The following is a 27843-nucleotide window of genomic DNA, read 5'->3' as shown; positions in this document are numbered from 1 at the left end:
TTGTTAACAGTGAAAAAACCTATATAGTCTACTTTTTCCAAAAATAAAGTTAACAGGAATGAATCCATAAGGGAACTAATTAAGAACTGAATCAATAAGAAGAATGGATAATGTCCTCAATAGCGATAAATGCTTAACAATTCCCATCCCTAGTAAGAGCTCCCTGTCATCCTGAACACACACGAGTTTATGGACCTTCACAACTCAAAACCCATAAACCAAAAGAGCTGAATGGCCTTTTTTTTTTAAAGTAAGTCTTCAGCTCACTATTTTTGTTATTGCATAATGACACAACCCACAGTCATACAAAATGTTTACTTGACCAAAATACACCACATGTCCTGAAGAGGAAGACTGAGATTTACAAACTGAGATTAACAGGCTTGACAGCCAGATGCCCAAACCACCTCAGTTGGCTCCTTTTGAGGCAAAGGAGTGGTGACCCTACTTGGAGGTCCCTCTGGATGTCTGAGCTCCTCACACTGTAAGCTGAGGCCAGCCAGAAATCTCATTTTGACTGCTTGAACCTGCAATCTCATTCTTTTGGTTTGCGACTGGGTTTTTATTTCAGAAATAAGTCTTGTTTTTCTTTTGCTACATAGAAAAGACTTATTGCTGCTGCTTTTATGCCTTTGATTGATTACGGTGATGTTCTGTACATGCATGCATGATCTCAGTGCCTTAAATCTTTAGATACTGTGTACCATGGGGCACTGAGGTTGATAACTAACCTTAAGTCCTTGACCTATCATTGTTTTCTGTATGATCAAGTTGGTTGGCTTTCTTTGACCACATGTAGGCTAAATCATTGCCTTGTCCTTATTTATAAGGCTTTAATAAATCTGCTTCCATCTTACTTGTGTGATCTCATTGATGTGAAAAGTTTTGAAAGCTACTTGAAATGGTTAGAAGGAGTTTCAGTTATGCTGCTCCTGCACCTTGGAATCAGCTACTGGAGACCTTATTTCTTTAGGAGATGGTCTCTTCAGATCTTTTTAAAGGCAGACTGAAGACAGTGGAGGATGATGTATCAGGTTGTAGATGTTTGAACTGATGACTTTCTGCCCTGTGACTCTGGATTTGTTTTTTCTGTGATTGTAATTGCTTTGTGTTTTTATGTCTATGTCTTTGTTGACTGTGCTGCTGCCTGACTTGGCCAGGACACTCTTGTAAATGAGATTCTTAATCTCAATGAGGTTTTTTCAGGTTAAATAAATTTAAATAAAATAAATACATTTCCCAGAGCTCATGACCATAGATGAATGTTGGAATGAAGATTGACCAGTAAATTGAGAGAGTTGCCTCAAATTTAGCGATTTCACCATCTTCAGATCATGATATCATCCAAAGATTCAGAGAGTGAGGACAAATCTCTGCACATAAAAGGCAAGGCCAAAAACCAACATTGAATGAGCTTTAATTCCTCAAGCAACACTGCATTAAAAAACTAAACATGGACTCAGGAACACGTCATAAAACCACTGTCAGTTAACACAGAAGGTTGCCTGTATTTAGGAAAGTATTAGTCTTGTTCCTGGTGGTCCTGTTGATTTTGTCAGTCATACAGAGACATAAATATGGATTTCAGTCTCTTTCTTAGCCAGAAAAGACTTCTCTTAGGAACTGTAGATATTTCCATTCTCTTGTTCAAAACAAAAACATTTTTGAATTTCTGCATTCATGATACTGTCCATCTAAGCTGGAAAATGTATTCATATTATTTGTACCAGTTGCATGAAATTGGCACTACAACAGTAAACGAGAACATCTACATAGATTTAGTTTTATAAAGATTCTCTCTCACATTACAGCCTCTGTTATTGCTCTGCAGTCATTGCTAGATGATTAATTTTCCATGGAGCTTATTGGCTACCCTTGTTGAACAGGTGAGTGCTTTATCCTGATTTATCTCTGCAATAATGTTTATAGTTTTCAACAAACTGTTGTCAGCAGCAGAGGCACGGCCTACTAAGAGTCATCTGAGTCTTTGGGTTCTTTATCCAGTAACATGACAACATCTCCATGTGTTGGAGTTCACTTTAGGGTGAGCTTGAGAAGCTGCCCAGAGTTTGCTGGCCTACTTAAAGACAAACTGGCCAAATAAAGATGGGAAATATGAAGAACAGTGTCTCCTTGTTTTGGGGGTTTATGGCATGTAATAACGTTGAGGAGTTTGTGCCAGCTCCAATAAACTGGCAAATAATGTTGTGGTTTGTAAGATGCTGTTTAGAAAGGTGAAGTCAATATTGTCACTTGACTGCCAGTGCATATTGGCAATGTTGTCTCTTTATGAATCATTTGAGGCATGGACTTGTGCTGAAGTGGATGGGAAGAAGTCAAGAAATGAAGCAAATGTACCTGCTCTTAAGTGTTTTTTTGTTTTTTTGTTTTTTTTTTTAGCTTGCAATTATACAGGAAGAATTCATATTTTGCCCGAACCAGGAAAATGTCTCAAGCTAAGAAAAACCAGTATATCTTCAACTTTTGTCGTCACTTATATGTTCCATAAAAAACATGAAGCCCGGTGTGAGTCATTAGCTGTCCTTACAGAGTCTGGGTTACAAACTTATATTGAGAAAACAAGACTTTTTGGAAGTAATGGAGTTGGAGTTTGGACTGAAAGGCTTTTGAGTGTGCAAATGGTAAAAGAGTAGTGAAAGAGACTATGTGATGTGATGGTTCAGATAGAAAATGAGAAAGAATTGTCTGTCTGGTTTCAGTGGCCAATGCTGTCAAGGTTTCAACCTTTTTTTTATACAGATGTATTTTTGGGCCTTTTGCGTCCCTATTACAGGGGTCACTATCTGGCGGACTTAGACACCATGTGATACAGGCCTGACCTACAATCATTAGATTTAAAGCAAACTTTAAATTTGACGGGGCACATCTATTTTAACTGGCACAACTATTCTAGGATTTACGGTACTGGTTTTGCAGCTCAGGAAATGCACAAACCAATTGCATGCGAGTTAGCCATCGCACATGACGCTACTCGGCCAATGAACTGTCTGCTTCCAGGCGGTAAACATTGAACCACTGCATTTTAGAGGGACAGGCGAGAGGAAGACGGAAAGAGAAAAGAAAGGAAGAATGAAAGATAAAGAGAGTAGACAAAAAGACAAGCGAGCTGAAATAAGGAGAGATTCACAGACAGAGAAACGGGTAAGCTGTAGACGAAGAAAATGGCGCTGTCAAAGGAAATAAGTCCCTGAAATCACACCCAGATCCACATATCACACTAACTCACGTTAGCCATCATGATGTTCCATGTTCTGGACCTTTGGTTTAAAACATTTTCTCTGACTGGACCTCTTTGAATTTTAGCTGATTACCCCGCCCTATAAGATAGAAGAGGGCAGTGGATAAAATCAGAAACAGGGACAAGAGTGAGGAGAGACATGCTGCAAAGGGGCACAGGCTGGACTCAAACCTGGGCTGCCCACATACATGGGACGCGCCTTAAACCACGCCCAAGGTTTCAACTTTTGTCCCTTTATTATGATGGATAGTAGCAAAATGTACCCCACCCCGATCTTCAATCATATTTTAGCCAACAGCTGCTACGGACTAAAATTGCACAAACTCTTTGGCAACATGTCAATTGTTTGCTACATATCTGTGCAAATTAAGGCACACTCAAACTAGGTCCAGTTGTGTTGTACTGTGCTAAAGCATGCTTATCCCAGCTCCGCAGTCCCCCTCTGACCTGCACTCACGTTGCCTCAAGCTTGAAGATAAAGCACGTGTGTAGCACTCGCCAAAATGTCTTTACCACACCTTAAAAGGCTCATTTAATTAATTTATTATTATTTCTAGTTAGAACATTTATCAGGACCTTTGATATGGCTCAGTCTCTTTTTTTCCTGCTTTCTTTGGAAAACCCTCCACCCATCCTTTCCTGAGCCTTTATGAGAAGATGTTGGAAAACATATCAATTAATGCAATTAGTAAAGTATAAACATGTTATATAATATCTAAAAATGTGTGTTCCAACTAACTAATTTATTTCTGCCTGCCACTAATATTTCTGTCTGAAGACAGTCTATACCAGTGGTACTCAACCTTATTCTACCAAAGAGCCACAGTGTCTTAAAAACACTTTTACAAGAACCACAATCCAGAACTGGGGATTTAAGGTAGATCATCGATCGAATGAAATGAAATCAAACAATTAATTGGTTGATTATTTTTTGGTTGAATGAGATGCAATAGGCTACATAAAATGTCTGTATAGTGTCAGAGGAAAGTATATATCACTGATAATGAGCATATATTTTTATATTTATGTAAGTTCCACCTGGCCTGAAGACTAAAATATTAGAATGTGTATTTATGTCTCACATTTGGACATTTACTGTGGCTTAGTTCTGTGGCTCTGTTCACTTAAGAGTTGCTTTTCCCCACTCATCATTGAGCTTTAAGCCAAGGGGGGGGGGGGGGGGTAATATTGGTTCGTACCCTGGGCCGAAAACCAGCCCTGCCTCACAACTGTAGCTCTCCCAGACACATTGTTCCACCCTGCCTCATTTTGTGGCTTTGGTTTAATGTTTCTGCCCTTTTGAAAGTTTTTATTATCGGTAGTACGTTAAAGATCAAACTAAACACCCACGTTTGGACAAGTTTCATACATATTATCTCAGAAACTGATCTGTGTGTTAGCCTTGTTGATGATGATGCACAACACAATAATCATCGTAAAATATGACTTATGCATGTTTTCATTTATATTTGAATATCAAATCCTGTCTTCTTTGTGTGGGACATAGATTTATCAAAGTGTCTTGCAATGAATCTATACTGATGAAAGTGTTTACCTTTCTAACAGATTTTAAGAGGATTATTTTTTTCCAAGTAAGCCTTAGAGGAGCTGCATCTGGTCGCAGCCTCGAGCTGCCGGTGGAGTATCGCTGCTCTATACACTGAACAGAAACTACAAAATGGTGCGGTTCATTCCTGAATTAATTTAGTCACTGTTTTAATGTAATTATTGTTTGGGGGATTAGGAACCAAAAACATCCAATGGTCAGATACAGCTCCAACACTTTGCCATTGTTTAAAATGACTGTTGTGAGGAAAAGTCACCTTGATTATCTGTTAAGCAGGTATCTTAATTGTTCAACTTTTACAAGTATCATCTCTATGTGTGAAATTGGTAGTATAGGGACTAGTCTCCAGTTGTAGTTTTGCATTGTTAAACTGCATTGTTGTGTTGCTCTTTTGCATGCTTGTTTGCCTTACTAGTAAGCTAAACCATTGTCATTGTTCTTGGTGGCAAATGGGGTGAGCTAGCATGCTGTGCAGAGCAGATATGATTATATCAAGACATCTGAGTGGAAAAGCACTTTTGAAAACAGTTGGCTAAAGGTCAGGCTTTCTGCCGACTTTGAAAACTTCAACAAGGCAGCAGACACACAGTGAATGAAGTGAACAGGTCTAAAGGCTGATTAGTCAGCATGTTACATTTTTAAGAGGAACTTTTTGTCAAATGAATGTTCACCTAAAAATGCCTTTTTAAGACAATTAACCTCCTGTGGGCTTAAGAGTATCTTTACCTGCCAAGTGGTCTGCCTCAGTTTGCATTAATTTCTGTTTCTACCATCAAAAGCTGTAAAAGGTACCAAAATAAGTCACTAGATGGACTCACTGCAGTCTATTGGTTGGTCAAAAAATCTTCACTTCCTGTTCAACAACAATACACAAAACATGACATGTGCTATGTTTTGTATTAATGTGAACAACCTTTCTCCCTCATTGTGGTTTAATCATGCTTTTAAAGTTAACAGTCCCATACTATTTAACAAAGAAGCCTTATTTATGAACAAGCTTGTTCTAGTGTTGTACTCTAGACCACATCATCCGAGACCAAGACTTGCCCGAGACCAGAGTGCACTGAGACCCAGACAAGACCAAGACTTTTGGGGGTCAAGACCGAGACCAAGACAAGACCATAAAAATAATTTTTTAAAAAATGACAAGGTTGAACAGTTAAAGAGCATTCTCTCCTTCACTTTAGTTTTCTTTTTTATAAATTCGACAGATAAAAACAAGATGTCTGCAACTCTTTCAAAGCACAACATGCAAAAATCTCAAATCTTAACAAATTTGTTCAACTAACTTCTTGTAAAGAATAAATCCTTGTATGTATATAAAAGCCAAGTCCAGAATTATTTTAAATATCTGAAAATTAGATGTTTATCTAGATTTTTCAAATGTCAGACATGAGGCCTAAAGTAAGTGTTCAGATGTATTTCTGACTAGAAAGAAGATGGGTTGATGTCCATGTTTTTGCAGGTGTAGCTGTTCGTTGTTTTAGCAAGTGCCTCTCCTTATAATCACATTAATGAAGCAGAATAGCAGATCAGTGCTGGTGTCAACTGGTCCTGATGGAAAATCCTGAGTCAGGTCAGTCTGAGACCGAGACAAGACTGAGTGAAAATGCTCTCAAGTCCAAGACAAGGCCAAGACATTCAAAATGTGATCTTGAGGCCGGTCTCAACAAAAAGTGCAGAGTGCAACCACAGAAGTCAGCTGACACTGGGGGCTGTGATGTGATTAGGACTGTGTGCCAAAAACTCTGAACTACGTAAGCTTTGTATAGAATATGGGTGCTGCCAAAAACTGCATCAGTGACATACACCCTTTAATATATCCAAAATGAAAGTAATTTACTTATTTTTCCACTTAATATGTATTTTACTAATGCATCTCCCAAGAGGCTTCAAAATAGGAGTAATAATAAATAGATTAAAATTCCACATCAAAGGAGGGTGCACAAATATCAGTATACCACCTCAGCAAAAGGCCTAAATTAGCTTGAAGCTGCATCTCTTTCAGCTGTATTCATGGATGCCTTTGGTGATCCCTTGCCTCTAATCTGGTGCCAACAACAGTACAATGTTTTCATTCACAAATAAAACATCCACACACCTCCTCAGTCCATTTTTAACTTTAAAAGTTCTCACTGGATATAGGACGCCTGAAGACTCCTTCAGCCAGAAAAAAGTCTTTGTGACAAATCTAGGATCTTACACCTTGTTTCTTCTAAAAAAAAAAACATTTATGTTCCTTAAAGACTAAGGACTCACATGGCTATCTGTACTGACCATGTGCTGGTTAATGGTGAGAAGACTTAAGACTTAAGGAAATGACTTTGCACAAAAGTGCTCTGCACTGACTTTGGGGCTGCAATTTGTGTTCATCTTCTAAATAACTAGGATGCCAGCTTTTACGTGGATAGATCCTGTCAGAGTGTGTAAGAGAGCTCATAGGTGGATCTCAGAGTGGACTTCAATGAGATGACTGAGCTCAAACAAGAAATGATAATGTTGTGCACGTGTGGTCTGGTCTGTCTATGATGTCACGACTGGTGTGTAATAAACACCTTCACATCATTTATGGGTGTGGTTACAGGTGTAAGAGGTCCCCTGCGTATATGTTACACTGCTATTTTGCCATCTTTGAGGAGTGATTGTTGTTCTTTTTTTCCTTTGGGTTGTTGTATTCAGGAAATTGTATTTTCACTGAGGGAGGATATGCCCACCTCCACCTTTTCAGCTTATACTGAAGCACTAAGCCTTTCTAAACCCCGTCTTGTCTGTGTTTGCAACATGGCACCTGTAGCTTCCTCCTCCACTCTCCTCCTCTTTTGCATCTCTGTTATGTTGTTTTATCATGAAGTTTGATAGCTGCAATGTATGGCATGTCATGTCAGTATGTTAAACAGTTGCACAGTGCATGTACAGTTAAGTCCAGCCATGGTTAAAACTCAGTTAGGACACTGCTGTCCTTATCCCAGTATACAAGCACCAGGAGAGAATGATTTATTGATGGAAGGATGGCCTACCTGTTGTGATAGGTAGCGGTGTGCACCTTTGAGTCAATGTTGGAACGTTTTTCAGATTGACTAATTAGACCACATACATCACATACCAAACAATCAGCAAACATGTCAGCAGGTCACAGTCCAGCATGGGAACTGTGAAGCAGAAACACCCACCAGTTTGAGTCAGATTGAGGTGTTCACATGCATTATTTATTTTGCATTATTTTTCCATTGTTTATTTTATTCTTTTTTTTACAAAAACCCCAAACCTCTTAAATGTCATAGTGAAAACAGATTCCTTCAAAGTAAAATGAGTTGAAAACAAATATGTGAAGTAAAATAAGTGATTGCATAAATCTTCACCCCCTTTGAAGTGACTGACTTAATTCAGCAGAGGTCCTGCCAACTGGTGCTAGTAATCTCACAATTAAAATGTGGATCACCTGAGTGCAGTGAATGTGTCTCAAGTAATTTTAGTATAAAGACACCTGTGTCTAGAAGGTCCAGTCACTGGTTACTCAGTAGTCCTCACTACCATTACACCATGAAGTCAAAAGAACACTCCAAGCAACTCAGAGAAGAGGTTATGATTCATATCATAAAGTCAGGGAATAGATACAAAAATATTTCCAAGGAACTAGACATCCTCTGGAGATCAGTTAAACCCAGGTCATCCTCACAAACTGTGTGATTGTGTAAGTTGAAGACTAAGAAGAAGGAAGGCCACCAAGACACCTATGACTACTCTCAAGGAGTTACAACCTTCAGCACCTGAGATGGGATCGACTGCATACAACAACTGTTGCCTGAGTTCTTCACCAGCCAAAGCTCTATGGAGGGGTGACAAAGTAAGAGCCACTGTTGAAGAAAACATGCATTGAATTATGCCAAAAGACGTGGGAGATTGCATGGTCAAATGGAAGAAAGTTAACTGAGCTGATGAGACCAATATAGTGCTTTCTGGCAATCAGACAAGACCCTGCAATAGGCAGACTCCAACCACTGAACATCACCACAAACACACCATCCCCCATAGTAAAGGTAGAGGGTAAAATGAATGTGGCAAAATATAGGAAGATCCTGGAGGACGATCTTATTCAGTCTGCAAGAGAACTATGGTTTAGGAGATTTATCCAGCAAAAAAGTGGCCCTAAGCATGCAGTGAAAGCTATACAGAAATGGTTTAAAGACAACAAGGTGAATGTTCTGAAGTGGCTGAGTCAAAGCCCCGACCTCAAACCAATGGAGAATTTGTGCTTTGACTTAAAAACAGCTGTTGACGCCTAATTCCCACACCTGAATGGAGTAAAATTGCAGAGTCCAGATGTGAAAGCCTGACTGTGACCTATCCACACAGACTCAGTGCTGGGATTGCAGCCAAAGGTGCATCTAAATACTGACTTGATGGGAGTGAATATTTATGCATTCACTTGTTTTGTATTACATGTGTCATCTAATTGACATCACTTTGTTGAAATCTGTTTTTCACTTTGACATTTAAGAGTTTTTCCATCCATCCATCCATTCTCCATACTGCTTATCCCAATGGGGGTCATGGGGGGACTGGAGCCTATCCTAGCTGTCATTGTGCAAAAGGCAGGTACACCCTGGACTGGTCGCCAGTCAATCACAGGCCTGACATGTAGAGACAGACAACCAGGCACTCTCACATTCACACCTACGACCAATTTTAGAGTCAGCAAGTAACCTAACGAGCATGTAACAAGAGTTTTTTGTAAAAAAAAAAAAAAAAAGAAAAGAAAAAAAAAATGTTATTGACCGTGGTTGATTTATGAAATCAATAAAAGGATAAATAATCCAAGGGGTGAATTATTTTTTTAATAGGCACTGTAAACGTAAAGCACCTGTCAATCTAAATTTCTATGAAAATGATGAGCGTATTTTCAATATATCTGTTAGAAAAACTTGTTAAAAAAATCCTCCTTTTCTTGTCCAACATTTTTTTTAGAATTACAAAAAATAGAGAATATGTTTTCATTGAATGAGGCTTTTCACAGAATGAGGCTTCTGTGAGATCTCTGATTGAATCCAGTAAAGTAGAAAATATTGAAAGCAAAAACTGAAAGTTGACTTCAGTATAATAATCAAAACTTGATTTATAGTAGATGATGTCAGTTGGATTTCCATCTTATCTATTGTGCAGTTTACCATTTATAGTGTATTGTGATGAGTCATTTGCATTTATCTCCCTCTATACCTAAAAGAGTTTGCCAGTAACAAAGCAAAGGTTACTGTAAGGTAGTAAAGTGACTGCTGAATATTCTCACTGTGAAAGTCCAGGATCATTAATGAACTATTGTAGTGACATCTTTAGAAGAGAAGAAAAGAAACTTTCAGTTTCTAACATGAATGGAGGAAGAAAGAACCTTTAAACTTGAAAGAATTAAAAAGGTGTTGTTATTGCATTTGCAGCAAAACTCCCTCCTCTTATGCCGTTGAAAAAAGGGTTTGTTAGACAGGGATAGAAACACATTTCCCTCTGAGCTAGCCTTCAGTCTTATTACCCGTGACAATGAATCTGTAATGTTTCAGTTTATGCCAATGATAGACATCAAGGAGAGTCAATTCAGCAGTGTAGTTCAGTTACTAACTGTGTGACTACACAACACATAATGCCTTCACAGGATATCATTCAAACTGATGTCACCTAGCTTCAGGAGGGAGATGGATATGAACAATGATCCTTGACCTAACCTTAACTGTGATGGGCTGACTCCAACTGACTAAAAGACCAAGTGATCCCCACTGATGTGTGTGTGTCTGGTTTAACTCTGATGTCTACATGCATATGCACCTGCCTATCTCCAACAGATTTTCTCCAATAGCAGAGATGATAGCCACTAGAGCCCGACCGATTGATCGGTGGGACGATTGATTGGCGGGATGATTAATCGGGACAATTATAACGTGTCACAGATTAATCAACATCGGCCAATATGTAGTCGATATATTAACTTTTTGCTGTGCTGGGATTTTGTCGCTCTGTTTCTGTGTGTGTGTCCCTGCTGAACTCGGCCTGAGTGCCTGGCCCCTCCCCCTCACACACAAGCAGCTCTCTCTCCCCCACTCAGGCCCTGTCCACACGGAGACGATTTCAGGAGTATACGCAAAAGTTTTTTGTCGTGTCAGCATCTCATCCAGTCTTAAAGTAATATGTACGCAATCGCTGCATCAGGTCTTAAAGTTGACATATGCAAAAATCCCTTTTTCAGGCTTTTCTAACAGAAATATGTGCCCCTGACCTGTCCACAATCCCTTCAAGTACCAGAATCCCCCCCCCCCCCCCACAAAATGTGTGCTGAAACAAGCCGTTCTCAGATTTTCCCCCCATGATGTCATGTGGGGAGTTAGCACCACCCCCAGACTCAGTTGGCCCTCCCCGCTTGGAAGAAATTTCCACCCTCCTCTCCTGATCTTCCTCTCAGCTGCCAGCTAAGAGGAGGATCAGGAGAGCCCCATCCATTAAGCCACATCCATTTCCTGAGAGGGGCGTGGTTAGGGGCAGAGTCAGTCAGCTGAGTAAGCCACAGAAATTTATGTGACCTCTAGCCAGTCAGATTGTGTTACATACAGGACATTTGTTGAGACTGTGAAGATTGAAATTAAAGCCAGAGGGGAAGACAGTGGAACCACTTTTTTATTGATTATTTTACCAATTATTGGTAAAATAACATGCTGATGCCGATAAGTGGCCACATGCCAAATATCTTTATATATATCTTAATCTACCCCTTATTTTTGCAAAGTTAACAGAAAATCCCTCAAAGCCTCCTTGACATCATATTCTAGCAACAAGAGGACATTTACCTTCAACCTGTGACCTCCAAAACATAATCAGTTTTTCCTACAGTCAGAAGAGACATTTGTGGATAACATGTTAAAACGCCCAGGATGAATACAAGGCTTAGTGATCTTGATCTTTGACCCTCAAATTCTGAGTGGTTTATTTTGGAGTCAGAGTGGACATTTGTACAAAGTCTGAAGGCAATCTCACAGCATTCTCGAGATACTAGGTTCACAAGCCAAGGATGAACAGGCCAAATTAACTTAACCCCTGATTTTTTTTTACCTCCAAAGTCTAATCACTTCACACCTGAGTCTGAGTCCATTAAAGCATTCTTGAGATATCTGATTCAAAAGGATGCACAGGGCAGATTAATGAAGATGTTTTTAAGCACATACAACACAACATAATGCCTCTGACCCCTGGCTTTTGCCAGCATGGAGACAGAAAACAATCCTTAATTCCCAAAGGAAACCAATGTACACCACTTGGTTGATGAGTTAATACTGAACAGGAATAAGTTTAATGTCAGTCAGAGCATGTTCTTTATTGTTTTAACAGGAAGAAAGAGCCTCTACTACAGTTTCTGACAGTTCAAACCAGTGGGATAGCTCTGTAGATGTGTAATTACTCTGATTCTGACTAAATGTTGGATGGATGTATACACATGCCGTTATCGAGCGCACATGTAAACAGTATATTTAGAATCCCCAGTCAGAACAGTGTTATTTGGTTTGAAGAAGTATTGCAGATGTAAACAGGGTTATTGAGAAGTTGTGGGAGTGAGTAAATTATTTTCTTACATTAGAATGATTGGCGTCATATTTTAGATAAGAAACTCATCTATCATTTACCTACCATACATGTGATAGCTGTGGTCACTTTATTGTAAAGTAAAATGTGAAATGGCCTTGGGCCTTGTAGCACCCTATAATGTAATAATTTCCTGATAATGTAATAACGCCTGATAATGTAATAAAATTTGCCCTTAACTCAGTTGAAAATGTAATAAAACCCAATAATGTAATAACTTAACCAATAATGTAATAACATATCCTGAATGATATTGTAATAACATTTTTTTCAAACCTGATAATGTAATACTTGACAGATAATTTAATAAATATGTTCATTTTCAGGCCAGAGTTCTACATTCTGTGTTTTAAGGAATCTAAGAATGTTATATACACTGGATTTGAAACAACAGAAAGATTATTACTACTATGAGTGGGTGATGGACTTACCTCCTTGTGAGACCAGAATTCAAGCTCAGATAAGCTTCTGAGCAGCACTGGAGACCCCAGGTAACTCTTCCCTAAACATACCTCTTTACTTCACAGATTTCCAACAAATCACTACCTCATGAAAGCAACCACAATCCAACAAAACAACTTTCAGTAACACTTCATTTGAGGATGGTATAAGCATTCATAACACCTACATACACATTACATGAGACCTGACATAAATACAGGCCTACATATCCACTCATAAATGCTTATTAAATCACTTTCAATGTCAAGTTGACATCTTACTCTATGTCAAGTGACATAGTGGTCAGCTGACATACTGTCATAGTATATTATGAGATTTACCTGTACAAGACAGTCAGCTCTTTCACAGTCCAACAGGAAGTTCAGCTTCAACGCTGTAACAACTGGTTATTACGGTACTACAAAGATATATACTGGAAATAGATTGTTGATGAACATGGATACTGTTAAATGACTGTTTCAGCATTGCGAGTGTAAGCGATGTGATGTAAAGTGAACTCTAACTAGTCTCCCAAAAGCTCACACTTCAAAGCTGGGTTTCTAAAGGTTGAGTTATATTGTTTGAATGAATTACCACCTCGCATATGTTTCCTTTGAAACTGTTGGACTAACTGGTTATGTTATTAGTTGTTATTGGTGAGATGTCCAACCTCTATAATTTATATTTGGTTTACAGTAAGTTAAATGAACCACTGTTAATTAGTCTGATGCTTCCAAAGACATTCATACTACTAGTCTACCTATTTTAGCTGACTTGATGCCCCCTTAATGTTCATGAGCTGTTCTGTAAGCTACTCATCATAATGTTGTTTACTAGTAATGTAGTACCATAATAACCAGTTGTTACAGCGTTAACCACATAGAAGCTGAACTTCCTGTTGGACTGTAAAAGAGCTGACTGTCTTATACAGGTAAACCTCACAATATACTATAAGTATGACAGTATGTCAGCTGACCACTATGTCACTTGACATTGAAAGTGATTTAATAAGCATTTATGAGTGGATATGCAGGCCTGTATTTATGTCAGGTCTCATGTAATGTGAATGAAGGTGTTATGAATGCTTATACCATCCTCAAATGAAGTGTTACTGAAAGTTGTTTTGTTGGATTGTGGTTGCTTTCATGAGGTAGTGATTTGTTGGAAATCTGTGAAGTGAAGAGGTACGTTTAGGGAAGAGTTACCTGGGGTCTCCAGTGCTGCTCAGAAGCTTATCTGAGCTGGAATTCTGGTCTCCCAAGGAGGTAAGTCCATCACCCGCTCAGTAAGACCAGGATGTAGTTGCATGTCCCTGAGTATTTGCACATGTGCGCTGTATGGTACTCAAGGTCTGCAATTTAACCAAATAGTCTTTCTGTTGTTTCAAATCCAGTGTATATAACATTCTTAGATTCCTTAAAACACAGAATGTAGAACTCTGGCCTGAAAATGAACATATTTATTAAATTATCTGTCAAGTATTACATTATCAGGTTTGAAAAAAATATTATTACAATATCAGTCAGGATATTTTATCACATTACTGGTTAAGTTATTACATTATTGGGTTTTATTACATTTTCGATTGAATTGGGGCAAATTTTTATTACATTATCAGGCGTTATTACATTATCAGGAAATTATTACATTATAGGGTGCTACAGGCCTACTATAACTTTGCTGAGCATTTATATTGATGAGATTAAATCAAAGTGGATTTGGAGTCTGATATTCACTCTGTGATGTGAATGATCATTGTATTGGACAGTGTTTTCAGTGGTGTAGCTTGTTGTCATTTCAGTGGACTACAGTGCTGCAGTTTCTGAACTTGCTGGAATACTCTGGCTTGTTGGAGTGGGCGGATGAGTATGTCTCCACAAAGCTATAAAAGCATCTGTTTCTCACCATTTCAGTCTCCTGTCCACTCTAAAAATGTTATCTCTACATAAAAAGAAGGACTTTCCCCAAATGATTTCAACTGTATGTCTTTCCTGGCATTTATGGTCTAAGGAGGAAATATGAAGGGGTGTGTGTGTGTGTGTGTGTGGGGTGGGGGGGGGTGGGGGTGGGGGGTGGGGGGGGTCTGGCCTTGTGTAGTGGTAAATTAAGAATGCAGAACTTTAGTTTTCTATAACCATCGTGTGATTAATCTCTTCAAATATCTATATAATATATATATATATATATATATATATTTTTTTTTTTTATTGCCATAATGTGAATTTTGGCTTTTTTCTTTCAGCATCAAAATGACGTTTTTCAGGTGATGTCATGTAAAAGTCAGTTTTCCCCTGAAAGAAGAGCTTGACTTGAGTTTGAGGATATACCATGAAGCAAGCTCAACAAACCTAGGCTTTCTTAGACTCCAGTTGATATTTGGTATCATGAAGCTGGTTATGAACTTTCTCTGTTACCTCAGGCTTTCTGCTTCAGGCTGTGTACACGCTCTCATAAAAAGGGGTTTAAGCAGGTCATTTGATGCTCCCTCTGCATAAGGAACAACCAGCAGCTGTCTGCTTCTGTCACACTGACTTTATGAGAAGTGATGATGAAAATGTAAAAGTTATTGTAGTGAAAAAAAAACAACTGCACTGAGGGGGAGATACAGCCAAAAATACTGTGCTGACTAGTAGAAACTGTCTTCCAACAAACTGTTAATGCTATGACCTTATTTATTTCTACAGCGAACAAAAAGTACAACCCTTAAACTTTACAATGACACATGATTTCAGTGGAATAACCATGAACTTTTATTGGGTCTGCTAGCCTTTCACACCATAATAAGTACATGGAAACAACTACAAAATCCAAATTAAATTCTTTTATAAAATTGAGAATAAAGAAAAGTCAGTTTTATTATCTGCCTTAATTGTAGAATCAGCTTTTAAAGGGATACTTCAACATTTTGGCAAATTCACCCATTGCCATAATTCCTATAGTCTTAGTAATAGGTTCGTTCCTTTAGTTGTCGGTGCAAGCTGTTTCTAGATCTGGGGGGACCGTTAAACCAGCTGCACAGCTAACGCTATGTTAACAGATGTAATTTTTGCTTTCCCTCATCAATCTCATCAAATACACAATCCAACAACTTCAAAACGCTCTCGTGGACAAGTTGTGACCTGCCCACCAGTACATCTGAGAAGTCTTCTGAGAGGCAAGGCAAGTTTATTTGTATAGCACATTTCAGCAACAAGGCAATTCAAAGTGCTTCACACAGGACATTAAAATACATTGACAAAGGGAAAAAAAGAAACACAATGGAAAAATTTTAAACGAAACATGTAAAAGGCGATTAAAAACAGCAAATAAGATCCACAAAAGATAAAAACCTGGGTTCCTCTCAACCTTGGTCTGGAGACCGAATTCTGTCCCAGACAATTTCACGTTTCTGGCCAATTCCAGATTCTTATCTGAGCTCCAAGCTCTTAACTTAAAACAATTTAAAAGAAGAATGTAAAAGGTGATAAAAACAGCACATAAAACCCCCCAAAAATAAAAACACACATATAAAACTTACAGTGCAGAGTTTGAGCGAAAATAGAAAATTTGAAAAGTGATAAATTTTTTAGTCAAAGGCAGCAGTGAACAGGTGTGTCCTCAACCTTGATTTAAAAAAGCTCAGACTTTCAGCAGACCTGATGTTTTCTGGGAGTTTGTTCCAGATATATGGAGCATAGTAACTGAACACTGATTCTCCATGTTTAGTTCTGACTCTAGGGATACAGAGCAGATCTGCACCAGATGACCTGAGTGGTCTGGATGGTTCATAGGGAGGTATCAAGGACAACTGGAACAACAGTGTGGTGTGCAAATTGAGGCAGACGCACAGACAGACACAGACCAATTATAGTAGTAAGATATGTTATCAAATTTTAATCGACATAATGTCACACTTTAGCTGATTTAAAGCCATAACTTTGAACATAACCTGGTACTAAGCATGTTAGAACTATATGGTCAGATACCATGGTGCTAGCCAGGTTAAAAGACAGCTGGCCTTGCAGCACAGAAAACTCCGACCTAGGGCTCAACAGATCTGATTAACCTCTAATCTCAGTTTGTAAGTAAACCCCCCAGCTGGCTGTCATGTTTGTTAGCCAACCCAATATGAGGATGAAAAAGAGAAGATTTACCTTTTCAGTTACCCGGCACAAGTTGTTCCACACAGAAACAACAAACAACGTTTTGCAGATGGGTTCAGTTTGGTCCTTATGTCAACATTTTTGTTGGTGGTTTGTCAGGATTTATACACAGCATGTAATGTACACAGAACCTTTTAGTTGCTGTTACAAGGATTTGAATCCCCCACATGTACTCTCTCTGTGCCAGCTCATACTTTAGCAACAAGTGTTTCTAAACCTCTGGGGTCTGTGTACACAAGTTTACCCCACACTTTTCCTTGCCTCTTTCTGTTCTCGGCTTATGTCTCTCCCTGCAGTGCTTTAAGTGCGACATTGTTTGGGACTATGAGCAACCTGATCGTCTCTCCATTTCTGTGACACCCCTGCAGCTCACCCATCAAAGGCTGTTTATTCCTGTTAATGTGCACAGCACATCTGACATGATGAGTGGTTATAACCACAGCTGTAAAAGTCTCTGATGGCACCTTTCAACCATTTCCCATCAGTCTTTTTGCCCAAGAACCAGGCTGCTGCCAAATGTCCTGTTAGTATTGTTTAACACATTACTACTAAAGCTTAAGAAGAAATGTGTGTGCATGACTTTTTTGACTTGTTAATTTAACAGCTCATGTTTTGGCATAAATGGGGCTCTCTGTTAGGCAGTGATCCAGTCTTCCAAACCTGCACATTTGTTACATTTCTGACATTAAATAGACTGGTGCAATGATGCGTTTATGTAAATTGTGAGAATAGGTGAATCTTACAGATCCTGTAGTGCCAGCTAAAATAAATATTATCCCAAGATACTTAGCAAAAAGAGCAGGTTTAGACTGTACTCTGTTATTTAACAAGACCCAACATTAATCCACCTTTAGCAAAGCACTTGGCAACATTCACAAAAGTAAGAGGAGCCAGAGAAAACTTTTTTTTTTTTTTTTTTTTTTAACAGGCAGAAACCTCAAGATTCCCAGACTCATGTTGAACAGCTTTCTGCTGTATCTGTCTTAGGTCTGGTGAGTGGGATTGGTGGGGGTGAGAGAGAGGGGAAGTGATTAGTTGGAATAGATTTATCACTTTAGTACCTGTAATAAGGATCGGTGCTTTTGAACTTTTCAATTTCTTGCCTTGTTCCCTTGCATTATAGTTAATTTGGACAAAGAAGTGAATCTTTGTTTTGTTTTGTTCTGGTGTGCATGTAGAACTATTTAGGATGTTCTTACATTTGTTCTTAAGAAGATTCTCAGAAAAGTCCCAGGCAGATTCATGATGCTGTTCTTAAACTGCCCAGTCGTTCACGTCTGTGTTCTTAAACTGTTAAATGTTGTATCTTCATTAGTCTGAAGCTTGTGCATGCTTTTCCTATTTCACCTAGAGAAGCATCCCTGTAATGTCCATATAAGGGCATGAGACTGCAGGGCCGTGTGCATACACAGTAGCCACACAGGATTAAATGAGGAAGTAGAGAGACATCGGGGATGTGGAAATAAAAACACCAAAATGATAACACTCTAAACACTACGTTTAGGTAGGCTGGGCGGCCAGCTCTTGGAAGAGTTCTGGTTGTGCCAAACTTCTACCACTGGAGAATTATGGAGGTCATTGTGCTCTTGGGAACCTTCAGTGCAACAGAAATTATTTATGTAGCCTTCCCCAGATCTGTGCCTCTCTGAGCTTTGATATGCAGCTCTGATCTGCGTTGTCAGCTGTGAGGCCTTCTATAGAGAGGTGTGTGCCTTTCCAAATCATGTCCACAGGTGGACTCCAAACAAGGTGTAGAAACATCTCAGCAAAGATTGAGAGAAATGGGAGAAACCTGAGCTAAGTTTGAAGAGATTTCACAAAGCATCTGAATACCTTTGTCAATGTGATATTTCAGTTTTTTGTTTTTGATAAATTTGCAAAGAACTCTTAAATCATTTTTACACTTTGTCATTATGAGGAACTGAGTGTAGACAAATGAAAATAAACATGTCTTTATTCCAATTGAGGCATTAGGCTCCAACATAGGGAAATAGATGAATAGATGAAGTCATGTTTTATTTTGGAAATACAGTATTATGATTTGGCCGAAGGACTACATTAATTCTGAAAGCTGCTACTGTAAAATAATCCAACATGTGACAAGTTTATCATCAAATATCTGTATATAAAGGCAGCTCCTCATTATTGTGAATACGTTTTCATTCCATTATTAAGAAATTCTGAACCAAATGTTTTGTTTTTCTTCAGAGTTCAACAATTTTCATTTTAGACCAAGCATTAAATTATTAAAATAAAAGCTGACTTTATTTAATCACATATTTAGTAAATGTATTTAATAACATAAATGCACTAACCTTGCAAAGCAGATGGATACGCCCATTCCATGTTTTTCACTGGCGAATCCATCTTGCAAGGCTCCCATTTGAATTGTTTGGGCCCGGATAGAAAGTGGCAGGACCAATCAGCGACGAGGGGCAGTGCTTTCAGGCGCAGCAGAGTCGTGACATAAACAAGCAGCAGCAAAGGCTGGTGCAGTTATGGAGGAAGACATTAGCATGGGTGCTGCTAGAGCGCCAGTTTTATCAGAACTTGACAACATTTCTTCTTTAAAAGAAGAACAAAGAACAGCAGTGAGTTGTTTTCTTTTCAGAAATGACAAAAGTCCAGTACTTACATGTCTGCAGTGGCTATGTTTCGCGTCATTCGTCAGTAGCTGCACATGTGCAGCTCAATAGCAGCTACGTCACGTGTTTTGCTGCTCTGATTGGCCCGCAGAGATGTGAAAGACAGAACGTTCACCCAATCATACTCCAAGGTTTTTTTCAAAGCCTTTGCCTTTTCTCAAACGTTTCCTATTGAAGCTTTCCCAGATGGATGTGTGAAACAAATCCATCCAGCGTGTCAGGTTTTAAATGCACTTTTAATGAAAACATTGTTTCCAATCATTTCAGCTGAGGTTACTAGCACTGACTGTAAGGATCTGATTCCGATACCAGTATTGTAAATACGTCCGATACTGCTTAAAATGCAGGTATTGATATCGGCAAGTACACGAGTTTATGCACCTATCCAATACTGTTTGGTTTAAACTTATATTTTGCTTCGTTTAGCCATGCTAAATGTTAGCACTGTAAACCGTAAATCATTTCTTCTTCGCTGCCGTTGTATGAACAGGCTTCGGTTTTTAGCGCAGCAAAGAAGAACCAAGGGATCCGCTGCAGCAACAGAGAACGGTGGCTGCACGACAGTTTTTCTCTGAATGTGATTTTTAAAAAACGCCTTTCAGACCCACGCTGTCGTACAAGACATGAAGTGACACAGTTTATAAAAAGTGAAATAATTTTTGAACCATAAATCGTGCCTCTCACTTGTTTTCCTCTTGAAGCTAGCCATTGTGCCATCCCATTGATACTACTGATGCCCTTGAATCCCGCGCGGCAACATTTTCAGCGAGCCTGGAATTCATATTTAACGTCTTTTTATCCATTTTAATTAAATTACGATTATTTTTTTACCACTAGCTTGAATGCTAACCGCCATATTGTTACTCTCTATGACTGTCTGTCAGCCAATAGCAGGCTGTTCTGTAATCACATGATGCTGCCCAAAATAGCAGAAAGGAGAGATAGAGTTCAATACAATGGATGCTTTATACAACTGTATACATTAAGTACATATCTGTATACAACAATTGTTAATATGCAAGTTTTAAGTTTTTATATTGTATTTAGAAAAGTGCAATAAAGTTTGTATTGAAAAAAAGGGAGACATAGAGAGAGTCTGTGAAGCAGCCCCCTGTATTATTGTTATTTTGATATTTAGCAGCAAAACTGCAGCAGGAAAACAACTTTAGGGTCACAGAGAAGCTGTACATTGACCGTTCTATGTGTTGAGCCATGTTCTGAGTCAAATATAGGTCTTAAATAGATGTCTAGTCTGAACAGTCAGTTCAGAAAGTTCAGACTGGTATCAGATCAGTACTCGGTATCGGCAGATACCCAACACCTTGGTTTTAGAATCATATCGGGAAGGAAAAAATGGTATCAGAACATCCCTACTGACTGTTTCTTGACAAGAATGAATCCCAGAAAAGAAATAATTTGAGATTTTCTTCCTGGAATAGTTGGTGAATGATGCCCATTATTGACTGCTGAGTAACACATCCCTTCTCTATCTGTACTGTCCACGCCTAAATGGGATAATAATTGGGATAATTTTGGGCCCATTTACAAACCCAAGCATTGTCCTAATTTATGATGATTATAGACATTATCCTTCTGGATGTTTCTTTGCTGTAAGGTGTCTTAAGAGTGATATAATCTAATGTGAAATATGTTGAAACAGCAGGATTAAGTAAAGATGTTTAACAGAGTAATAGAAACTGTTTGCATTCATGTCCTCCCAAGGCTTCTGTATGTCTGCATTTTCTTTGTTCAGTCATAGGTTCTCTGACCAACATGTTAAGCCTGTGTTCATACCATCTCCACAACTTCATCCAAAGAATTTTTCTTAACTTTTTGAAGTTTCAGTAAGAAGTAGTCAAAAGTTCTAATCAACACTTCTGCCTGTTGTTGGTCATGTTTTCTTTATTTTTTATTTTTTTACTATAACGTTGAAGTCCTCAAGCTGCTGCTCCTTAATCGGCTCTTTAGTGACTTTTTGTCGCATTTTTAAGTCCTTCTTAAAAAACATTAAGAGGCATATTTGAACCCCTGCCTATGAAACAAAATAATTCTATTCCAGCCAAACAGGCATGTTGAATGTCTTTTATAACATGGATTTGCCTGTTTTCTCTAAATAAATCATGACTAGAACCCTGCCTTGGTATATTAACACTGACTGATCAGATTTGACTGTGTAAATCTTTAGATAGGGACACCCCTAACACACACTAAAGGACCAATACTGTTAAATTTATCCTCATCATTTGTCAGCATATGTGGCCTTTAAGATTTGTAATATCTATCATTGTGGGTCAGCCTAAACTCTAGAAATTAGAAAGTTAACCCAGCTGGCTGGCTCATTCACCACTCTTTTCATCAGCTCCTGAAAAAATGATGAATGTATCTCCACCACTCAAGCATGTTCTGTCTGCCTGGGTAGTTGTGGGCATGGACAGAGAGCAATGATTGGAATAACTTGATTTATGAGTCACTCAATATAGTTAACTTTAATTGTTGTTGGCTTGTGTTGCTGATGTTGTTAGATCATGTGTTTATAGTCTTTAGGAGGCAGCTGGGCCAGGTCTTTCTCGAATGGAAAAGAGCTGACTATTCTCTAGGGATGAGGGTTGAAGACACCTCTGGCACCTCTATGAGTGACCCTGTGTGTGTTTGTTTACATTTGCATCGGTCTTTCTGTGCTGATCAGTAGCTATTTCTTGGCTGGTGCTTATTAGGGGAGTTTTCCTATTCTTTGATCAGCTGTTACTATTTCTGAAATAGTTTGAACACATAATGTGGACAGACACACAACATCTGTAGACACTGGAACTGGCATCCTTGTCCAAGTTAAAGCTTTGTGTAGAAGCCAACAGGTTCAGTTTGTAAACCAGGATCAAGCACTCAGTCCTCTGAAGCTATTTACAAAGCTGTAAAGCTACCAGGTTTTTCAATTCAATTTCAGTTTTCATTATTGGCATGAACAGATCAGTAACTGCAAAAGCAGTATAAAAAATAGAAATGCATTAAATATTCACACATAATGTAAATTAGCATATTTAATTATTCCGCAAATAATCAATTTATAATGAAAAAATAAATCTGATTAATTAGATAAAACAATAAGACTAACACATGAAAAAAAAAAAAAAAAAAACTAGAAAAGCACTCGAAGAGCGCAGACCTCTGCCATAGCCATATCTCCTAATAGTAAAGAATCCTTTAAAAAATTCCTGGATCCAGACGGTGATCCAGATCACACCCAAAATCTAATCAGTCCTTCCTTATGCCATTTCTGACATTTCCTGAAAATTTCATCAAAATCAGTCCATAACTTTTTGAGTTATGTAACAAACTAACTAACAAACTAACAAACCCTGCCGATCACATAACCTCCTTGGCGGAAGTAATAATAATAAGATAAAAAATAAAAATAAAAAAAAATTCAGTATGTTTCTTTGTTTTGTTTTAGTTGTAAACCAAACGGGAACTGAACTTGGTTGAGGCTCTTGAAGACGGTTTACCTGTTCTCCAAAACTGAAGAAAACTGGAGGAGAGGTGGATCATATTTAAAAGCCTCAGTCGAGTCCAGTTCCCCTTTGGATTAAGCTTTGATTAACCATGACCTAGATGAATGAGAACCTACACAGACAATTTGTAAGTCATCCAAATTTTAGAATATTTAAAAGCAGCAAAAGGTCAGTTTAGGCTAGACAAATTCAGATAAAATCACTGTTTTGTGTACAGCCTTTGCCATTCAAACACAAAATTTGTCCCACTGCTATGAGAGTTAACATCCTGCCCACCTGTCAGATAAACAGTATCTGGTGGCAGTGCACATATGCATTGACATAAAATGTTCAGCCGGTATTTAAGGCCCAGTTTTATCACCTTAAGCCCTTTCAACACATCATAAAATGCAAATCAGGATGAATGTAATCAAAATGAAAAGCAAACTGATGACACAAACAGGATCATTATTTGGTTGATTAGTTCCTCACACACACACACACACACACCCACACACACACAGTGTTGTCAGTGAACATTACATCTGTTAGACTTAAAATAAATATATCACTCCCTTATTTATTTTGCAAGAACCCAGACTTACTTTTAACTCTTTAAACTGACATCAGTGTGTTAATAATCCACCAATGTCTGTAAGAGGAGGACAGACATACACTTTTGTATAACACCTTAAAAATCTATAAAAACTGCAGATCTTTGGTAATTTTTTAAATGTTTAACCCTATTTATTATTTGATGGCAACAATTTGCAATCTAATATGATTATAAACCTCATTTATAGTTTGGTGTGACCTTGAAAAGCCTTTTTTGAAGGTGTCTTCATAACAGCCCGAAGCTCATCTTAAGTCTCTCTGGCCTCTTATCTTTCTTTTGCAGGAATTAGCCCTTATCTTCAAGCTGACATGTGTCACAAAATGGCCCTTTTCAAAGATTTGACTCCCCCTGGCAACATCTCTGGAATGTAATACTAAACTGCAACATGCACCCAGCAGTAAGGGTGTGACGAGGTGCTTATCTCACGAGACGAGATGAGACGAGATTTGGGCCTATGAGACAAGACGAGATTTTACACTTATTTTTGGAAAAATATATGAGTGGAAAATATGTCCTTTATACAGCTGAAAGTCATAATGTCGAAGCATTCAGGTCTGTTCAGAAATGTTTAAACTCCTCTTGTACTGAATAGGCTATCAATGCTTGCACACAGTTTATCTTGTCTAACTCTGACTCTAACTGTACATTTTAATGCTTTAATGCTTTTTATCAAACCTTTCATTTTAATAGTCTACATCTTTATTTTACTACACTATGCACTCGTTGCTTCAATAATGATAATAATAATAAAAGCATTTCAATTATATTGAAAGTAATTTAAAAAATATTTACAACAGACCTAGATATAAAAAGCTGCATCAGTAAAATCAAATTATTTGTCATCCTCTTTAAGGACATCCATATTTAAAATGCAAAAGAAATATTTCTGACAATAACACATTTGTTTTTACAGTAATTTAGAGAAATAGCTTATTTTATCATTTGTGGTCTTTTTTTGTAATAAGAGCTTTGACAGTGTTGAAGACGATGCACAGATGAGTGTGTGTTAATGTGTGTGTGCTAGTGAGTGAGTGTGTCTCTGCTCTGCCTGCTGTCAGACAACAAACAGGGTGCGTTTAACTAGGGCTAGAACTTCACTTTTTGGAGCTAACAATGGACTCTATGGCGCTCAAACAGACTTTGTTTTGATCAGTTTACCACTGCAGTATACAGTGGCCCGCTGCGCTAGACAGGTTAAGCCTCTGATTGATGATACGCACAGCCAACAGCTGATGGAGGGGGAGGAGGGGCCGGGGAAGAAGCGGTGACTGAATGGGTCACGGATCAGCTCCGTTTCTTCATTAGCTCACCCACCAACAATTTTAAACTGTCCAGGGCATCTTTCTGATCTTTTTATAACTTCCATTTAGGTATTGTTTTCTGTCAGGAGAGCTGCTGCTCCTGGTGTCTGTGCAATGTTGATTTCGCGAGATGATTTTCACCTCGATGAGACATCTCGTGACGTTTTGATCTGGTCACACCCCTACTCAGCAGTGTGATTTTATTAGTGCTGTCAGCTTTAAAGCCTTAATTGCAATGGTCAGAAATTAGACCACTAATTTATTTAACTGCATTTGTTGCATGCTTTTTAAAGTATATTTTTAGGCACACTTGTAAAGGTGTTGTAGTGACGGGGGAGTTCCTCTGACGATCTTTAGTGTTCACTGCAAATATCAGTTATAGGTACTTTTGTTAACAGGGCCAATGCTGTAGCATGATTAATAAGGACAGTATCCTTTTAATTACTGACATGAAAAATCTGCTGTGCAATGTGTGCATGTTTAGTCGGAATAAATGCTTTCAGAGGCCTAATTTGTGCAGGAACAAACCTATCAAAATAGGGACTCACTATAGACATACTAACCCCGCACAAGGCACTGCCTGTTGTAATGCAGTCTACAGTAATGCACAGTTTAAAAATGTTTTTATTTTGTTTTCTCTCCTGCTGTGTGTCTCTCGTTCAGTCAACTCTGCTCTCCTGCTGTTTCGTACTCACATGCACACCTTATCTGCCAATATTTGGGTTTTAAAATAGGGACAAACATTTCTTTGAGAGAGGTGTTTGGGGGTCCTCCCCCAGAAAATGTTAAGGTTTTACACTTTCTTTTATGTAGTCAGGTGTATTTTTATAACCTAATTTGTCATTAAATTGTTTTTGGGGTTTTTTTTTTGTGGGAAGAAAAAACAGTTAGGCCTATTTTATTTGAATACCTACATGTCTGACTTCCCCTCCCACATGAATTCTGAATTGTAACATTGCTGTCATCATTCACAGTCAAATAATGGCTCTGCAAGTCACAGAAATTTTCTACTTTATTTTTGATTATCCAGATTTTAACATAAAAAGAGAAGAGTGAATAAAAAATGGTAGCAGAGCGCTGTCCTGGCATTTTGCTCCGTGATGCAGCTGTAATCTCGTTTGTTTACTCGTGCAGAGTTCAGCTCGCTCCTTACGTCTGGTTGTGGGTTACCGGGTCACAGGGGGCAGTGGGGGTGAAATTTCATGTTGATATGGATTGTGTATATTTTATGCGATTTCTACACAATCTGGCATTTTTAAGGTCCTCAGAGAAACATACATGAAAAGTTTCCCAGAAAAAAAATTACAAAACAGGAGGTAGGCAGGAGATGGGCCATAATTACAGGAGAAACCTGGGAAAAATAACTGGTAGGTATGCACACACGATCATCCAACCAACATTGTCTTGGTTGGATGAGAGCTAATGGACCAGTTGACCAACTGACTGGAAGGTGTCAGCCCTAGAGAAATTAGATATAAGCTCAAGTCACAGCAGGACGGAGCGTGCCCTCATTGTGCAGCTATTGAGATGTCTTGCAGGTCTTATCCAATACACACAGTGATATTTTATCATCTCTTTAGACAGAGCAGAGAAAACAAATTCTGCTGCGAAGCCCACAGACATGAATACAAATGTACTGGATGCAGTCTAGTGTTTGTAAAGCAAACCATAACAGAACATAGCCAGTATAACCATGCAAAATACAATAATTAAAAAATATTTGTACTGAACTTTATCTTTTCATGGCACATGAAACATCACTTTATTTTATCAGATCTAGTCTGATAACAGTCCTTGATAGTAATTTTTATAGATAGCATTTATGTGGGGGAGAGACTAAAACAGAGCACACTGCACCCAGAGGGAGAGGAAAAGGAGACAAAATGTCATCGATCCTTTCTACAGATGTAGCTCTGTTAACCAGTGAAGGGTGTAAACACATATCAGTCACTTCCAGCACCCCTGTAATACATTCTTAAGTCCTCATTGTTATTTAAGACTTGGTTAAAGGAGCATTTTTCTCAAAAGACTGAACAAAGCTCATGTAAAGTTACACACTCTGCTCCCTGTTGTGCATACTGCACGTTGTCATGTGCTTGGTCTGAGCTGATTTTTGTATAATTTGTTTTTTGATCAAATGATGGTAAAGTCGTAAACTGCTGAAAAATTTGGGAAACGTCTGACAGTATTTAAAATTGGATACCACCCAGTCCAACTTTACAACTGAACTCTTCTTAGCTTTCTTTGTTAACTCCTTAAAGCCTGTTGTATCATTTTTGATACATACTTTTATATACCTTTTAGATACCTCTATCTAATCAATATAATCAATAAATTACTAAAAAATTCTGAATACCATCTGATAAATTATATAAATGCCCTCAAGTGGAGTATCACCTAATGTGTCAAATGAAATACAAAAAATATATATGTTAAATTTTATGGAAATTTAGATGTTTTATTGGATTTCAGTAGAAAGTGAAATAAACATTTCAGTTCCAAAAATGAGAATTTTCTGGCTATAATTTGTGTATTCAGGCTTTAAAGGGTTAACTTCTGTCAGACATTTTCTATTAAAATAAAAGCATATTAGAACTCTAAACATGATTGCTTCATCAGGCATTAACCTTTAGAACCATGATGAAATAATTAAGGCAAACATTCGATCAAATAAACCCCAATCTGTTAATGTGGTAGAAACTGATGCTGAACTGTTGCACTGCTTCAGAAGCTGAACAGATTCATTATTTTTCATTTCAAATTCTTTTAAACA

At 38.2% G+C, this 27843-nt stretch overlaps 1 protein-coding gene across 2 annotated transcripts in view; it reads left to right on the top strand.

Moving 5' to 3' along the window:
* LOC121511196 (chromodomain Y-like protein 2) overlaps positions 1-27843 on the top strand; it is a 75668-nt gene that overhangs the window by 7796 nt on the left and 40029 nt on the right. The gene's annotated exons all lie outside the window — the stretch shown is intronic.

The sequence above is a fragment of the Cheilinus undulatus genome, linkage group 1 (genome assembly GCF_018320785.1).
Source record: "Cheilinus undulatus linkage group 1, ASM1832078v1, whole genome shotgun sequence".
Lineage (NCBI taxonomy): Eukaryota > Metazoa > Chordata > Actinopteri > Labriformes > Labridae > Cheilinus > Cheilinus undulatus.
This window is presented reverse-complemented; position numbering and strand designations above follow the sequence as displayed.